At 45.2% G+C, this 15,584-nt stretch overlaps 1 protein-coding gene across 2 annotated transcripts in view; it reads left to right on the top strand.

Annotated features, from left to right (window-relative positions):
* The first annotated feature begins 15,122 nt into the window (after nt 1-15,122).
* Nucleotides 15,123-15,584, top strand: part of GEMIN8 (gem nuclear organelle associated protein 8) — a 40,023-nt gene continuing 39,561 nt past the window's right edge. The window contains exon 1 of one of the 2 annotated variants that reach the window (XM_083502121.1): nt 15,123-15,209. The gene's annotated coding sequence lies outside the window, so the exon portion shown is untranslated. The remainder of the gene's footprint in view (nt 15,210-15,584) is intronic. The other variant, XM_083502122.1, reaches the window with a different exon arrangement.

Here is a 15,584-nt window from a genome sequence, read left to right as displayed (position 1 = left end):
AATCATGCAAATTAGCAGGAGATGGACGCTGCTGCAATATCTAATTAATGCTCTGGGAACTCATGTCACTTCTAGTTAATTTCAAGTACTTGAGAAAGAAAACATGCTTTCTGGTTTTCATGCTTCTGTGTTTTGTAGATCCCCTTCAAATTGGTATCTAAATGGGTAAGCTCGCTTAGCCTTGGGACTAGTAATTGCAAGCCAAAGTGGAGATACTTGGGTAAAATGTCTTTTTTCTTTCTCAAGAGCTGTAGAAGTTTTGGTTAGTTTTTTTTTAAAAAAACCACACACCAATCAATCGAGCCTCCAAACCCCATTGAGTCACACCATTGGTCCATCTAACCCAGCCCAATATACAGCTGACTGGCAGCAGTTCACTGTAATGTTTCAGGCAGCGGCTTCTCTCACTACACCATTTCTGAGCCACAAACCTTCAGTAGCAATGGCCGTGCTGTGTCCTCTCCCTTTCCCTCCTTTAAAATGGCTGCTTTGGCCACATGGCAAGGGATGAAAGGGAGGAAGCCTCTCTTGTCTCTTTCTGCCTCCTCTTCAATCATTTCCAGAATTCCCGGTGCTAAGGGGACGGGATAGTCATCACTGCTGGAACAGAACCTTGTCGTTGCTCTGAGGATCACGAGGTCAAGGATTTGGAGGAAGCATCGGGTGGGGGAATTGCCCTTTTCACCAATCCCAGATGATTCCACTTTCTCAGAACCCCCTCTTCATCATAAGCCCATCTTGCTACCACTTCCTGAGCCTGTAAAAGTCATGCTGCTATCCTCTGGGTCCAACTACTCTGGCCCAGAAGACATGATCTCCACTGCACTGTTAGAGCCAATAGCTGGTGAAGCCGCAAGTCTTCTCCCAACAGAGGCAGGGCTAGGCACCCAGAACAAACTGAAGGCCTATTTTGGTATCTACCTGAAGCTGTCGTGTTATGGCATTAACATTTGAGCCTGCTGGCATGAATCTCCAGAACAATCTGGGGTTCAACTTGGAACTTGAGCATTGCCTTCCTTAATTTTGCCTTACTAGAACCTGAACTTTGCCTTCCCAGAAGCTGAGCTTTCTGTTATGTGACTTTTCCTTGGTAGAACCAAAACTCTTGTCTAGAACCCCCTTCTTGAGCTGAATCACCATCTAGCTGAGACCCAACTTGGGACAAAACACTGTCAGGTATGTGGGTTGATGGATAGGAGGGAGAAGAGGAAGTTTAATCCAAACCAAATAAGAGCCTCACCCTAAGTGCTGCGAGCCAAGGAATTGCAAAGTTTAGCAGAAGTGTCTTGCTGGGTGAGGTAGAGCTATTATACTAGCTTCCTGGTGGGTGGGTTGCTTATAAGGAGAGAGTGGTTGGCATGATGCAAACACATTGGAAGAAGCACTGGATTGGTTCCACCAGTGAGTCTGCACCATGACAACCTCCCCACTGCCTTGCCCAACAACAACAGCAAACTACCTGCTGCTCAGCTAGCACAGCAACTCTGCCCCGTGGTGTGCCACTTCTGAAACTCAGCAACATCTTCTAGTTTGTGTTTGTTAAACAGGAAAGGTGGTGTTCAGTCCTTTCAGAGAACCCAGAGAATCTCAGTCTGGAGGCAGCAATGTTTCTGAATACCAGTTGCTGGAGACCACAGGAGGGGAGATTGCTCTTGCGCTCAGATCCTTCATGTGAGTTTTCCACAGGCATCTGGTTGACTACTTTGAGAACAGGATACTGGACTCGAGAGAGTTTGGATTTGATATCCCGCTTTATCACTACCCGAAGGAGTCTCAAAGAGGCTAACAATCTCCTTTCCCTTCTTCCCCCACAACAAACACTCTGTGAGGTGAGTTAGGCTGAGAGACTTCAGAGAAGTGTGACTAGCCCAAGGTCACCCAGCAGCTGCATGTGGAGGAGCAGGGAAGCGAACCCGGTTCACCAGATTACGAGTCCACCGCTCTAACCACTACACCACACTGGCCATTGGCCTGATCTGGCAAGCTTTTACATTCTTAGTTTTGTTTTAATGTATATTGCAATCGTCAAGAGTTCAGAAACGTTAGGAAAATACGCAGGTAAGAGCCCATTTAAGTTGTTATTTCCAATATCAGTGAGTGCCAGTCAATAGAGCAGGGATAGGGAATCTGTTCATAAAGCTGTTGTTGGATTGGCCAGGCTGTATGGGGTTGATGTTGAAAGGAGGGTCCAACCACATCTGGAAGGCCACAGATTTTCCACTCCTGTGCTTGAGGAGAAGCTTCCTGAGAATGCAACAATTCAGCTCTGGGGCAGACTACCAATAATTGGCCCCAAACATGTACTCATATGCCATTTAGAAGAAGTAGAAAGGGCCCCAACCGCAAAGGTTTTGAATTTCAGTAAAGTTTTAGTCTGGCATTTTTAGTTTGCAAATTCAGCACTGAAGCTGTCTCCTCTGCCTCTCACATCTTATCCAGACTCTGAGTGACATTAAAAAAATCCCACCTGCAATTTCCACTCTCAGTACTTTGAAATGTCAGGGAAAGTAGATGGTCACACTAATTGTGGCCAGCTGCTACACTAGTTCCCGAGATATGAGAGTCAGGGTCCGTGTGACAAATCATCAGCATTTCAACCAAAACCTATAAACTGAAGGAACACTCTGGTTGAAGCTATACTACTGGCATAACTGCTCAGGGGAAATCAGCCCAATCGATAGTTTTAACATTAAGCAAAGCAGAGCAACCATTGACATTAAAAATAGGCAAATTGATTGAAATTTGTGAACATGCATAATGCATTTATTGCAAGGTTATTCTCTTTTACCGCAGTAAACATGTTTGTGTGTGTCTGTAAATGTCATTTGCTTTGTCTGCGTATTTTCTGGTGCGTCTAACAGCGGCTTGTGTTTAGCTGATGGATGACCGTAGCTCACAATGTCAAAAATGTGGGTGGGTGTGTACTGGCTTTGAAATAGCACCCGAATATAGAGAGACTAGTCTTGGCTTTCAAATTATGTAGTTTTTATTGAACAACTGTGTGAGAGCTAGCAGGTTGTAGCTAATGGGAGTTGTAGTCCAAAACGTCTGGACAGCAGCAGGCTGGGAGAGAGGCTGGCGGAGAGTGTTAAGTTGTGGGTGAAAAGACGACACAGCGATTCTTCAAACAGCTCTTGTTTATTCACAGGCCAGAACAGAACTGAAGGGTTCGGTCAGCCTGCTTATATAGAGCTCCAGTACAACGTTACTGTAACAACTTTCTAAAACTATCCAATCACTGAACGTCACTTTCGATCCTTCTTTTGCATAACTATCTACAGTATCCCCCTGCTGGCCCAGGGTGAGGACTTCAGTACATAACAGAGAGAGTAAGCTGAGAGATGAGAACAAATTGCTACTTGAAACCCCAGGTACATATTTCAGCTCAGCTCACCATGGCCCTTCATGTTTTGATGTCTATAATACATGACTAACAATGGACTATTACAAAGCTGTTGCCAGAATTGCTGAAAGTATATGATGTGCTTAGAAACATAGGAAGCTGCCTTATACAAAGTCAGACCCTTGGGCCCAACTACCTCAATATTGTCTACACTGACTGGTAGCAGCCCTCCAGGATTTCAGACACGGTTCTCTTCTGATGCTACCTGGTGATGTTGGGGGTAGAACTTAGACCCTTCTGCATGCACAGCAGATGTTTTGCTACTCAACTATGATGGCTTTTTCCTCTCAAGGGCTTTTACGTAGCCCTTTTTCTACACACAGCCCATTTTTCCAAACAGAGTTCCGCTTTGGAGAAAGATAGAAGTAATCATACCAGCCCAATCCTTTTTTTAAAAAAATGCTGAATGCCGCTTTTGACTCCTGGAATCCTCCCCTCAAGTTTTAACATAGGGTAGGAAGCACTGTTCACCCAACTTGAGAAGTTTCATTCTCACCTTTCCACCTCACAAATCCCTTCTGAGGGGCTGTAGTGGCTGGTGAAGGCAGAGACCAACGAGAAGGAAAGCCAACTAATTCTGGCGTCTGTTCCTGTTGAGTTCCACAAAGGTGACACTGAGACTGAAGAGGAGGAGGAGGAGGAGGAGGAATCTGACAGGCAGCTCCACCCATAACAGTGCAGGCGGATGGGGCCTAGCTGAGGCCTAGCTGAGCTTGGTGTGGCTGCATTCAGACTAATGGGCCAGCCTCCGCGGCTGAGAACCTGCTTAGCCTTTTAAACATTTTTCTTCCGATCCTTGAGCCTTATCCCTGAAATCGTATAAGGCAAAACATTTCAAGGGTGTTTGAGCCACATTTGTTCCTTTTATTTTCCTGAACACACACACACACACACGTTTCTCCTCATAGCAACAAAACCCAAAAGGTCTCCTATGATACACAGCCGCCAAGCTACCAAGTTAATGCTGACAATGCTGCCATCTGTTGACCAAAACAGGATACTTTTAATCCAGAACCACTCATAGAATCATAGAATTGTAGAGTTGGAAGGGACCCCAGGGGGTCAACTTGTCCAACAAATCTCAGCTAAACCATCCACAACAGATGACTACCTAGCCTCTGCTTAAAAGCCTCCAAGGAAGGGACTTCCGGGGTGGCGCCATCGGCAATGGCGGACTCCCTCTGAACTGGAGGGACTAGCTCTGCGTGAAACGGGTCTTTTCCGCTACGGCGAAGCGGGGACCCTGCTAAAAATCACAGGCGGATGAAGCCTGTGACCATGAGACTCGGCGGGCACCCTTAGCGCCCCCCCAACCCGCAAAGGAACCCACTAACGGGCTCCGAAGTGAAGAGGGGGAAGTGGCGCAGTGCTGTGAGTCAACTGCTATTTCCGTGGAGCGAAGCCGCACAGCTGTTGCCGGAGAGCGCTGCCTTTTCCCTGGGACAATTTGGCTTCTAAAATAAGCACCTGTGAGTACTTAAACTTTGAACAATTGGACTTTAAATAAGGACTTGTGAGAAGAAAGGAATTGGACTTAAAATTTTATTTTAATTTGGTACTGAAACAGGAAGGTCTAAACAGGAAGTCAGCCTTCCGTTTCTTTGTAGACAGAATAAAGCAAAGACAACGTAAACTAGAGCTCAGAAAATCGCTTCTAAAGGATTGGCTTTCATCACTTAAAATTGTTGAACCCCCCTTCGGTAGCAGGAGAAGAAGGCGGATCTTTTTTTTTGGACTGTTTAAACCTGCAGAAGTGAGTTTAAAGTAAAGTAACTTTCCACCGTCCTGATCCTGGAGCGGGGTGTCAGGACTGACGTTTTGAAGCTCATTGACCAGAGACAAACGTTTTTTGACAGATAGTTAAAGGAAGAGAAACATAGTGATTCCATTGTTTCCTTTCGCACTTTAAAGGAACAAATATTGACAAAATATCTCAAAAAGGATACTTTGTTGCAAGAACAAATAGAAGTTCTCCCCCTAGAGGGAGACTGTGAAACTGTAACTAATTCCAGGGAGCTTGCAGCTGTCTCAGATTACAATTGTGGGAAAGGATTTGTGACCTTGTAGGACAATGTATTCAGAGGCTCTGTTGTGTGCTCTCTGTAAAACAAGTGCCCTACTGGAACAGTTAAGTGAGAGGATGGATTTGATGACTAATGCGGCCAGAATTTTTGAACAGGCAGTGGGAAACTATGTGGAGCCCACCCAGGAATTAGATCAGGAGTGTGTCCTGACAGAGCAGATGAGAGAAGAGGATGTTACTGAATCTTGGGCGCCAGAGATGGAGGGAGCTGCGGCCTTGCAGGAACAAGAGCTTTTGAATTTGACAAATGAACTTGGAAAAAGCCAGATTTGGAAAGATAAAGTTTGGATTGGCTTGGAAATGGGGGGTTGGATAGACACCCCTATGCAAGGAAGTTTGGACTTTCCGAGTCTGGCAATGGGCCGTGTGAAGTTTGGAGCTGTGGGGGCTCTCAATTTTGGAGGGATTCTGAAACATCTTCTTAAATACCACATGGAGTTGAGTTTGGACTATGGAAAAGGGGCTGATTTGTTGAAAAGGGTCAAAAACATCAACAAGCTGGAGTTCCCACGAGTGAAAGGAGAATATGAAGAAGAGCTGCGGAAGGGACCTGGAAGAGATTTAAGGGCCTCGGATATAAGGTTGCCAGGTTAATGCGCTAGATCGATGGGATAAAAAGGACTGACAAAACCCGGGACCAGGAGGAAGGGACGCTGGGTGAAGATTGGATTGTTTTTATTTATCTTTTTATTACCAGGATTGTTTTATAAAATTGATGAATGTTAGAAAAATGTTGGAACGAAATTACTTGGCTCTAGTAAAAATGTTTAAAGAATTAGGTAAGAATATTAGGGTTGTGAGAAGTCGGTAAAAATAAGATTTAAGTTTTAAGTTTTTAAGGTTCTCTATAAGATAAGATGAAAATAGATTAAGGTAACGTAATGACAGAATACTATGAAATATGGAAAGGATTTGCTGCATAATTATTAACCAGGATACAAAAAAAGGGAGGAGGAGGAGGTCAAAGAAAGAAGGTAATGAGAGTTGAGGATTTGATGGATTTATTTTTGTTTGTTTGCGGTGTATTTTTGTTTTTTGAATATGGTTTGTTTTTTCTTTGTTCTTTCTATTTTCTTTTTCTGCTCTGTTTTTTCTTTGTAATTTCAAAAAATTTTCAATACATTTTTGAGAAAAAGAAAAAAAGCCTCCAAGGAAGGGGAATCCACCACCTTCTGATGGAGTCTGTTTCACTGTCAAAAAGCTCTTACTGCCAGAAAGTTCTTTCTAATGTTTACTTATCATCTCCTTTCTTGTAACCACTGGTTTGGATACTAGCCTCTGGAGAAAGGGAAACAAGCTTGTGCCGCTTCAAGTGACAGTCCTTTAGATATCTGAAGGTGGCTATCATATCTCCTCAGTCTCCTCTTATCAAGCCTAAACATTCCTAACTCCTTCAACCGTTCCTCATAAGGTTTGGTTTCCAGACCCTTGATAATCTTGGTTGCCCTTGTCTGCACACACTCCAGCTTTTCAACAACCTTCCTAAATTGTGGTACAGTGGTACCTCGGGTTACAAACTCTTCGGGTTACAAACGCTTCAGGTTACAGACTCCGCTAACCTGGAAGTAGTACCTCGGGTTAAGAACTTTACCTCAGGATGAGAACAAAAATCGCGCGGCGGCAGTGGGAGACCCCATTAGCTAAAGTGGTACCTCAGGTTAAGAATGGTTTCATGTTAAGAACGGACCTCCGGAACGAATTAAGTTCTTAACCCGAGGTACCACTGTACCCAAAATTGGACACAGTATTATTCCAGGTGTGGTCTAAGGGAAAATGCTCTGTACTTTATAGAGAAACATTTAATCCCTGTCCCCCATTTGTTCAGATATAAAACAAAGGCTGCATACTAAGTTTAAAATCTTAACATTTAAAAGTTATATTCAGATTCCCTGTGGAAAGCACATTCTTATCCTAATTTTTATTTTAAAAAACCCTTTAAAGCCATTTTGGAAGCTGCATCTTATCAGCTGTGTGTGCATTTATAATCCATTGTGCCTTATCTGCTATTTTACTGCGGTGCATTATTTTATGATTTTCTAGCTGCTTTCGTTGCTCTTCTCTTTCTTTCTTTAAAAACTTGCAGTCTATCCTGGGAGGGCATATGGTGCAGGACAGAAATTAATACAATGAACAAATAAACAGGCAGAAAAATTCCAAAAGCAAGAAAGACGAGCAGAGGTGTGTTCATGTACAGACATTAACAAAGAGAGAATAGGAGAAGGAATAGTTAATGAAATCATGTGAGTTTGGTTTCCAGGTTTGTTATCAGAAATGAGAACAACTAAGAAGGAAAGCAGAGCAAATGCTGCTTTATCAAGCAGAGATAAGAAATAAAACAGCAGCATAGTAGGGTTCATCGAGACTGTAGGTGGAAAATATAGGGCTACAATTGGTGCTAGTCCTGCTCAGGCCTCATCTGCACTGTACATTTAAAGCAGTATCATGCCACTTTAAACTGCCAGTCAAATTCAAGTTAGACTTACTTGAACACACTGCACATATAGCTTCCTTTGAAGATAGTGTTGAATGTTGCTGCTTGGTTGCTGGTGGGAGCAATTCTATACCAGCTGAACTCATTATTGTTGTTGTTGTTTAGTCGTTTAGTCGTGTCCGACTCTTCGTGACCCCATGGACCAGAGCATGCCAGGCACTTCTGTCCTCCACTGCCTCCCGCAGTTTGATCAAACTCATGCTGGTAGCTTCAAGAACACCATCCAACCATCTCGTCCTCTGTCGTCCCCTTCTTCTTGTGCCCTCCATCTTTCCCAGCATCAGGGTCTTTTCCAAGGAGTCTTCTCTTCTCATGAGGTGGCCAAAGTATTGGAGCCTCAGCTTCACGATCTGTCCTTCCAGTGAGCACTCAGGGCTGATTTCCTTAAGAATGGATACGTTTGAACTTCTTGCAGTCCATGGGACTCTCAAGAGTCTCCTCCAGCACCATAATTCAAAAGCATCAATTCTTCGGCGATCGGCCTTCTTTATGGTCCAGCTCTCACTTCCATACATCACTACTGGGAAAACCATGGCTTTAACTATACGGACCTTTGTTGGCAAGGTCATGTCTCTACTTGTTAAGATGCTGTCTAGGTTTGTCATTGCTTTTCTCCCAAGAAGCAGGCGTCTTTTAATTTCGTGGCTGCTGTCACCATCTGCAGTGATCATGGAGCCCAAGAAAGTAAAATCTCTCACTGCCTCCATTTCTTCCCCTTCTATTTGCCAGGAGGTGATGGGACCAGTGGCCATGATCTTCGTTTTTTTGATGTTGAGCTTCAAACCATATTTTGCGCTCTCCTCTTTCACCCTCAATAAAAGGTTCTTTAATTCCTCCTCACTTTCTGCCATCAAGGTTGTGTCATCTGCATATCTGAGGTTGTTGATATTTCTTCTGGCAATCTTAATTCCGGCTTCGGATTCATCCAGCCCAGCCTTTCGCATGATGAATTCTGCATATAAGTTAAATAAGCAGGGAGACAAAATACAGCCTTGTCATACTCCTTTTCCAATTTTGAACCAATCAGTTGTTCCATATCCAGTTCTAACTGTAGCTTCTTGTCCCACATAGAGATTTCTCAGGAGACAGATGAGGTGATCAGGCACTCCTATTTCTTTAAGAACTTGCCATAGTTTGCTGTCGTCAACACAGTCAAAGGCTTTTGCATAGTCAATGAAGCAGAAGTAGATTGCACTTCTGGGAGTTCTCGGTCCACATACTGCTTGAGCCTTCCTTGTAGAATTTTAAGCATAACCTTGCTAGCGTGTGAAATGAGTGCAATTGTGCGGTAGGTGGAGCATTCTTTGGCACTGCCCTTCTTTGGGATTGGGATGTAGACTGATCTTCTCCAATCCTCCAATCCAACTCTCCAATTCTCCAAAGCGTGTTTGTGATGACCAGCTTGTTCTCTTGACAGAACTCTATTAGCCTTTGCCCTGCTTCGTTTTGATCTCCAAGGCCAAACTTGCCAGTTGTTCCTTTTATCTCTTGATTCCCTACTTTAGCATTCCAATCCCCTATAATGAGAAGAACATCCTTCTTTGGTGTCACTTCTATAAGGTCTTGTAAGTCTTCATAGAATTGGTCAATTTCAGTTTCTTCAGCACCAGTAGTTGGTGCATAAACTTGGATTACTGTGATGTTAAAAGGTCTGCCTTGGATTCGTATCGAGATCTTTCTATCATTTTTGAGATTGCATCCCAGTACAGCTTTCGCCACTCTTTTGTTGACTATGAGGGCCACTCCATTTCTTTTACGGGTTTCTTGTCCACAGTAGTAGATATGATAGTCATCCGAACTGAATTCGCCCATTCCCATCCATTTTAGTTCACTGATGCCCAGGATGTCAATATTTATTCTTGCCATCTCATTTTTGACCACATCCAACTTACCCAGGTTCATGGTTCTTACATTCCAGGTTCCTATGCAATATTTTTCTTTACAGCATTGGACTTTCCTTTCGCTTCCATGCATATCCACAACAGCGTCCTTTCGGCTTTGGCCCAGCCGCTTCATCAGCTCTGGATCTACTTGTACTTGTCCTCTTCCCCAGTAGCATGTTGGACACCTTCCGACCTGAGGGACTCATCTTCCAGCGTCATAATTTTTATATGCCTGTTGTCTTTGTCCATGGAGTTTTCTTGGCAGGGATACTGGAGTGGCTTGCCGGTTCCTCCTCCAGGTGGATCACGTTTGGTCAAAACTCTCCACTATGACCTGTTCATCTTGGGTGCCCAAGCATAGTTCATAGCTTCTCTGAGTTATTCAAGCCCCTTCACCACGGCAAGGCAGTGATCCATGAAGGGGGAACTCATTATTACCAAGTACATTTTGAAGTGCAGCTTTCAACATTTAAAGGCCTACACAAACAGGTGGGGACTGGGCTATTTGAAGCACCTGCCTCAGAGGCCCTGCTCATGTCCCCCCACCTGTGAAATCAATCCAGTTTCAGGGCACAAGAGACAGGGCCTTTTCTGCACTGGCTCCCAGACTGTGGAACTCTCTCCCCTTTGTAGTACAGGGTCTCTTAAAAGTTATGGATTTTTGAATGGCTATTGGTCACCCTCATCTGCTCCAAAACTATGTCAATGTGCCTGTTCAGGGGTTTTGCAGCATCTCCATGCTTTGTGAAATGAGAGGCAGGGATGGGTATTGTCTGCATATTGGTGATGCTGAAACCCAAACCTCCATATGACTTCTCCTAGCAGTTTCATGTAGGTGCAATGTGGACAGAATAGCCTACTATTGAGGCACACCACAGACTCAAAGGCATGAAGCAGAGCTGGAGTATGTACCACTTTCCTAGTACCATCTTGTTCACCATTGTCTATACTGACCGGAAGCAGTTCTGAAGGGTTTTAGGCAGGAGTCTTTTTTAGCCCTCCTGGAGATGCCAGGGATCAAGCTTGGGGCATTCCACATGCAAAGCAGAAGCTCTTCCACTGAGCTACACCCCTTCCGCAAAAGCAGCGTTGCTGCCGTTGTTATGTACTGAAGTTCTCACCCTGGGACAGCAGAGGGATACTGTAGATAGTTATGCAAATAAGGGATCGAAAGTGACGTTCAGTGATTGGATAGTTTTAGAAAATTGTTACAGTTACATTGTACTGGAGCTCTATATAAGCAGGCTGACTGAACCCTTCAGTTCTGTTCTGTTCTGGCCTGTGAAAAAACAAGAGCTGTTTGAAGAATCGCTGTGTCGTCTGATATGTTCACCCACAATTTAACAGCCGTGATATGGAGAAGTTGGATACCATGACCCAGTTACATTGAACTGGAGTTGCAAGGCAGAAATGATAGCTCCCAGGAAGTTCAAAAACCACAAGTAGAAATGTAGTGACAAGGAAGATCACTTAGTGTGCATGTCCTTCCGCTCTACCAGCAGAAACTCATTGCAAATAATCAAGGCTTCCTGGAGTTTTAGAGGAAGTGGGGAAAGGGCTAAAATCCCAAACCAGTATCTGAATTTTCTGCTGAACAATGGAGAACTAACATGGCTGTTTGAAGGCGGAAACATGTCAGTTAGCTTAAGCTGGTGATGTCTTAAAAATAAACCTTTAGAACATCAAAGGGAAACTGACAATAGCCTGGTTGTGTCTCAAACAGCTTAAGATTCTGTTTAAGTATTTCTTGTTGCAATGAAAGATGGTTTTGAAGTTTAGAACCAGGCATGTATTTGAAAGATGTAATCCTTTTTTTACTTTTGGAACACAGATTTAGTAATTGGAGCTGGAGTAAATGTAGGCATAAATGTCTCATTTTTGTCAGTTGTTTTCCATTAATAAAAGAAACCACAATCTGCACTTTTGATGTAAGCCTACTTCCCACCAGTTCTCTAAAAACAATAAAGAGACCCCATTTTTTCATAGCTGATTTCCTGGTAAAGAGAGCACAGAATGCTTGAACACAGACAAAATGGTTTCTCTAACAGTTTTTTTTCATTCTTTCTTTTCTGCTTCTTTCCTTCATTACTCTCTCTTCTCTCCTTGTTCCCTCCCTACAGTACTGCAGTTATAAATACAGAATGATAGGTAAAGGGGACCCCTGACCATTAGGTCCAGTCCTGACCGAATCTGGGGTTGCGGCACTCATCTCGCTTTATTGGCCAAGGGAGCCGGTGTACAGCTTCCAGGTCATGTGGCCAGCATGACTAAGCCGCTTCTGGCGAACCAGAGCAGCGCACGGAAACGCCGTTTACCTTCCCGCCGGAGCGGTACCTATTTATCTACTTGCACTTTGATGTGCTTTCGAACTGCTAGGTGGGCAGGAGCGGGGACCGAGCAACGGGAGCTCACCCCATCGTGGGGATTCGAACCGCTGACCTTCTGATTGGCAAGCCCTAGGCTCTGTGCTTTAACCCACAGTGCCACCCGCATTCCTTATGCAGAATGATATTCTGCATTAAATATGAGTCTTTTTGTTACACTCCTGAGTCTGTTTGTCCAGGAGACAATTGTTATTGATAGCTTGTTGTAAATAATCATCTCCTAAACTCAGGACTATTAAATGAAGGTGTTTGGGGGTCATTAGTCCATCCCCCTTTTGGTTTAAAGTAGTGTCATTTTGCAGAGCTATTAACAGTCTGTGAAAGCCAACTCTCCAGTTCCTTGATGTTATACTGCCTCCTGTCTATCAGGCTGAAGAGGGTTGATGGGAACTATAGAACCAATTAAAACAAGACCGTAATGATAGACTTTGTTCAATACTCTATTAAAGAAAGCAGAGCGGCTGCCAGGCCTGTAGAGATCAAAGATTTCTTTTCAGTTTGCATGCAATTCCACTTCTGTAATTGCTTGGAGACCATTCGGCTGCAAGCAAATGCTGTCTGCATTAGCTTGAAATGTCAGCAGCAATGAAAACATCATCAGAAATATACAAACATTCAGCTTTAGGTCAGTAGGACTCTCAACAAATGTGCTTACTTATGCAGCAGGTCTGCCTTCTCCAACTTAGCTGTTGGATTTAAACTCTCATCCTCCCAGCCAAGGTCAAAAACTAATGGGGTGGTCAAGCAATATTATACAGTGGTGCCCCGCAAGACGAATGCCTCGCAAGACGGAAAACCCGCTAGACGAATTTCCTATGGGCTTGCTTCGCAAGACGACAATGTCTTGCGAGTTCCTGCTGGTTTTTTCCCTCCCCCCCCCCTTTTTCTAAGCCGCTAAGCTGCTTATCAGCTGATCCGATCAGCAGATAAGCCGCTAAAAGCCTCTAAAAGCCGCTAATAGCGCTAATCCGCTAATCCGTCAATGGGCTTGCTTCGCAAGACGAAAAAACCGCTAGACGAAGAGAATCACAGAACGGATTATTTTCGTCTTGCGAGGCACCACTGTATATGTATTTTACACAAAGATGCAAAGATTGCCAGCGTGTACAAAGTATTCCTATTTATTTATTTATAAATTACACTGGCTTTGAGGATAAGCATTCAAAAGGCAGCTGACAACATACCAAGGCATGCCAAGGCTATAAAATGCACCAAAGCAAACATAAACTCACTAACTAGACTAAAACAGGAGTGGGTAGGTCCACAGTACCTTGGGGGTTAATCTGTCAAGGGGCACATGCTGGTAGTGGGTGGAGTCAGAACCAAGAATGCATGATGTGCCCCTTCTCTGTTTCTCTGTGTTTGTGTGTGATTCCTTTTCTCCCCCTCCTCATTATACACATGAAATTAGCCATAGGTTAATTTTCCAGTTCATCAGAGAATACCACCCCAAGAGCAGTTTAAAATTGTACAAATGTTGCATATATTAAATCAGGAGTGAGGAACCTCCAGCCCAGTCCTAATTACGCCCATCAGGGATCCTAATTCGGCTCACAAAGTGGTTTTCCCAAGCCACAACCACTTGTCTCATGCTTGGTGTCACATAGGACCCCGGTTGTGCAGGAATCTCTGAACAGTTATGGAACAGAACTCCTCTCTCATTCCTATGCACAGCCTTGTGAAGTGTGGCAATGGTGAGGATTGCCTTTTGCCATAGTGATGGGCAGTGCTTTAAAAAAAAATAATGTTTGGGGTACTCTCATTTTCCTACTCATATTGAAATACTGCCCTACAATGAGGCCAAACTTAGATTCACATAGGGGTATGGGTACCCCTGCGTACCCCCCCCCCCGAAAAAAGCACTGGTAATAGGTGAGATAAGGGACGCGGGTGGCGCTGTGGGTAAAACCTCAGCGCCTAGGGCTTGCCGATCGCATGGTCGGCGGTTCGAATCCCCGCGGCGGGGTGAGCTCCCGTCTTTCGGTCCCACCTAGCAGTTCGAAAGCACCCCTAAGTGCAAGTAGATAAATAGGTACCGCTTTATAGCGGGAAGGTAAACGGCATTTCCGTGTGCTGCGCTGGTGCTGGCTCGCCAGAGCAGCTTCGTCACGCTGGCCACGTGACCCAGAAGTGTCTCCGGACAGCGCTGGCCCCCGGCCTCTTAAGTGAGATGAGCGCACAACCCTAGAGTCGGACACGACTGGCCCGTACGGACAGGGGTACCTTTACCTTTAATAGGTGAGATACCTCCATCCCCATTCCTGCTTGGTTCGGTCTTTCTGAGCTTCCTTGAAACTTTGGACAAAGCTCAATGTTGTTGTTGTTTGCTTTGGTGTGTGTGTGTGTGCGCGCGCGCGCATTCTTTTCAAGCAATTATCCTCTGGGAGTGATAGCTTGCAAGTTATGACACACGGTGACACTTTTGTGTGTGTGTGTGTGTGTGCCCACACAGACAGACACCAAGCCTGACCATTGTGCTGGGAATCTCTGGCCTTCCAGATGTTGATAGACTACAAATCCCTGCCTGTTGGTCATGCTGACTGGAGCTGATTAATTACCTGCCTTTCACTGTTAAGGCGGGTTACATTAAAACACAATGTATTAAAAGCACGCGCGCGCGCACACACACACACACACACACACACGAACTGTAATTTACTCGAGCTGCAATTCCGAGCACCCTGAGCAAACTACAGTTCGCAGAACGTGGGATGTGGGTTGGGTGGGCGCCTGCGTTGAACGTGCTTTAAAAGCATGAGCCATAGTCAGCCAATTCTCTCTCCGGGCACAGCGCTACTCGCTTCCGATCCAGCAGATGCCGCCCTCGGCCCGCGAAAGAGACGCATCTCGGGCGCTTGCCTTCCCCGTAGCAGCGAAGCTCCACCTCTTCCCTTTCCCCGCCTGCAGGAAGGAAGAGCCGGGCGCGGCGCGGTCTTCGGTTCTTGCTGCGCGCCCTGCGCCCGAAGTATGTTTGCCCCGATCCCAGCCGGTTACTTTTGCTTCCTGGGTGGGCAGCGGGGGGGGGGGGCTTTGCCGGTGCCGCTCCTGAAGCCTCTTCAGCGGAGAAATAGACCAGGAGTTCCCAAGGGCAGGTGCCCTGCTGCCCACGCTGCTCTGGCCGAGGGGAGGGATCGGATCCTGCTCTTTCCCGCATCCTGTTCCCATCGCCCCCGTTTACTGCGCGCGCGCGAAACCACCTGGGAATTCGCTTCCCCGAGTTAGTGGGAGGGCGTGCAATGCCTTAGAGCAGGCTTCCTCAACCTCGCCCCTCCAGATGTTTTGAGACTACAATTCCCATCATCCCTGACCACTGGTGTTGCTAGCTAGGGATCATGGGAGT

Source organism: Podarcis liolepis (genome assembly GCF_965112155.1).
Source record: "Podarcis liolepis genome assembly, chromosome: 4".
In the NCBI taxonomy this organism is placed as follows: domain Eukaryota; kingdom Metazoa; phylum Chordata; class Lepidosauria; order Squamata; family Lacertidae; genus Podarcis; species Podarcis liolepis.
This window is presented reverse-complemented; position numbering and strand designations above follow the sequence as displayed.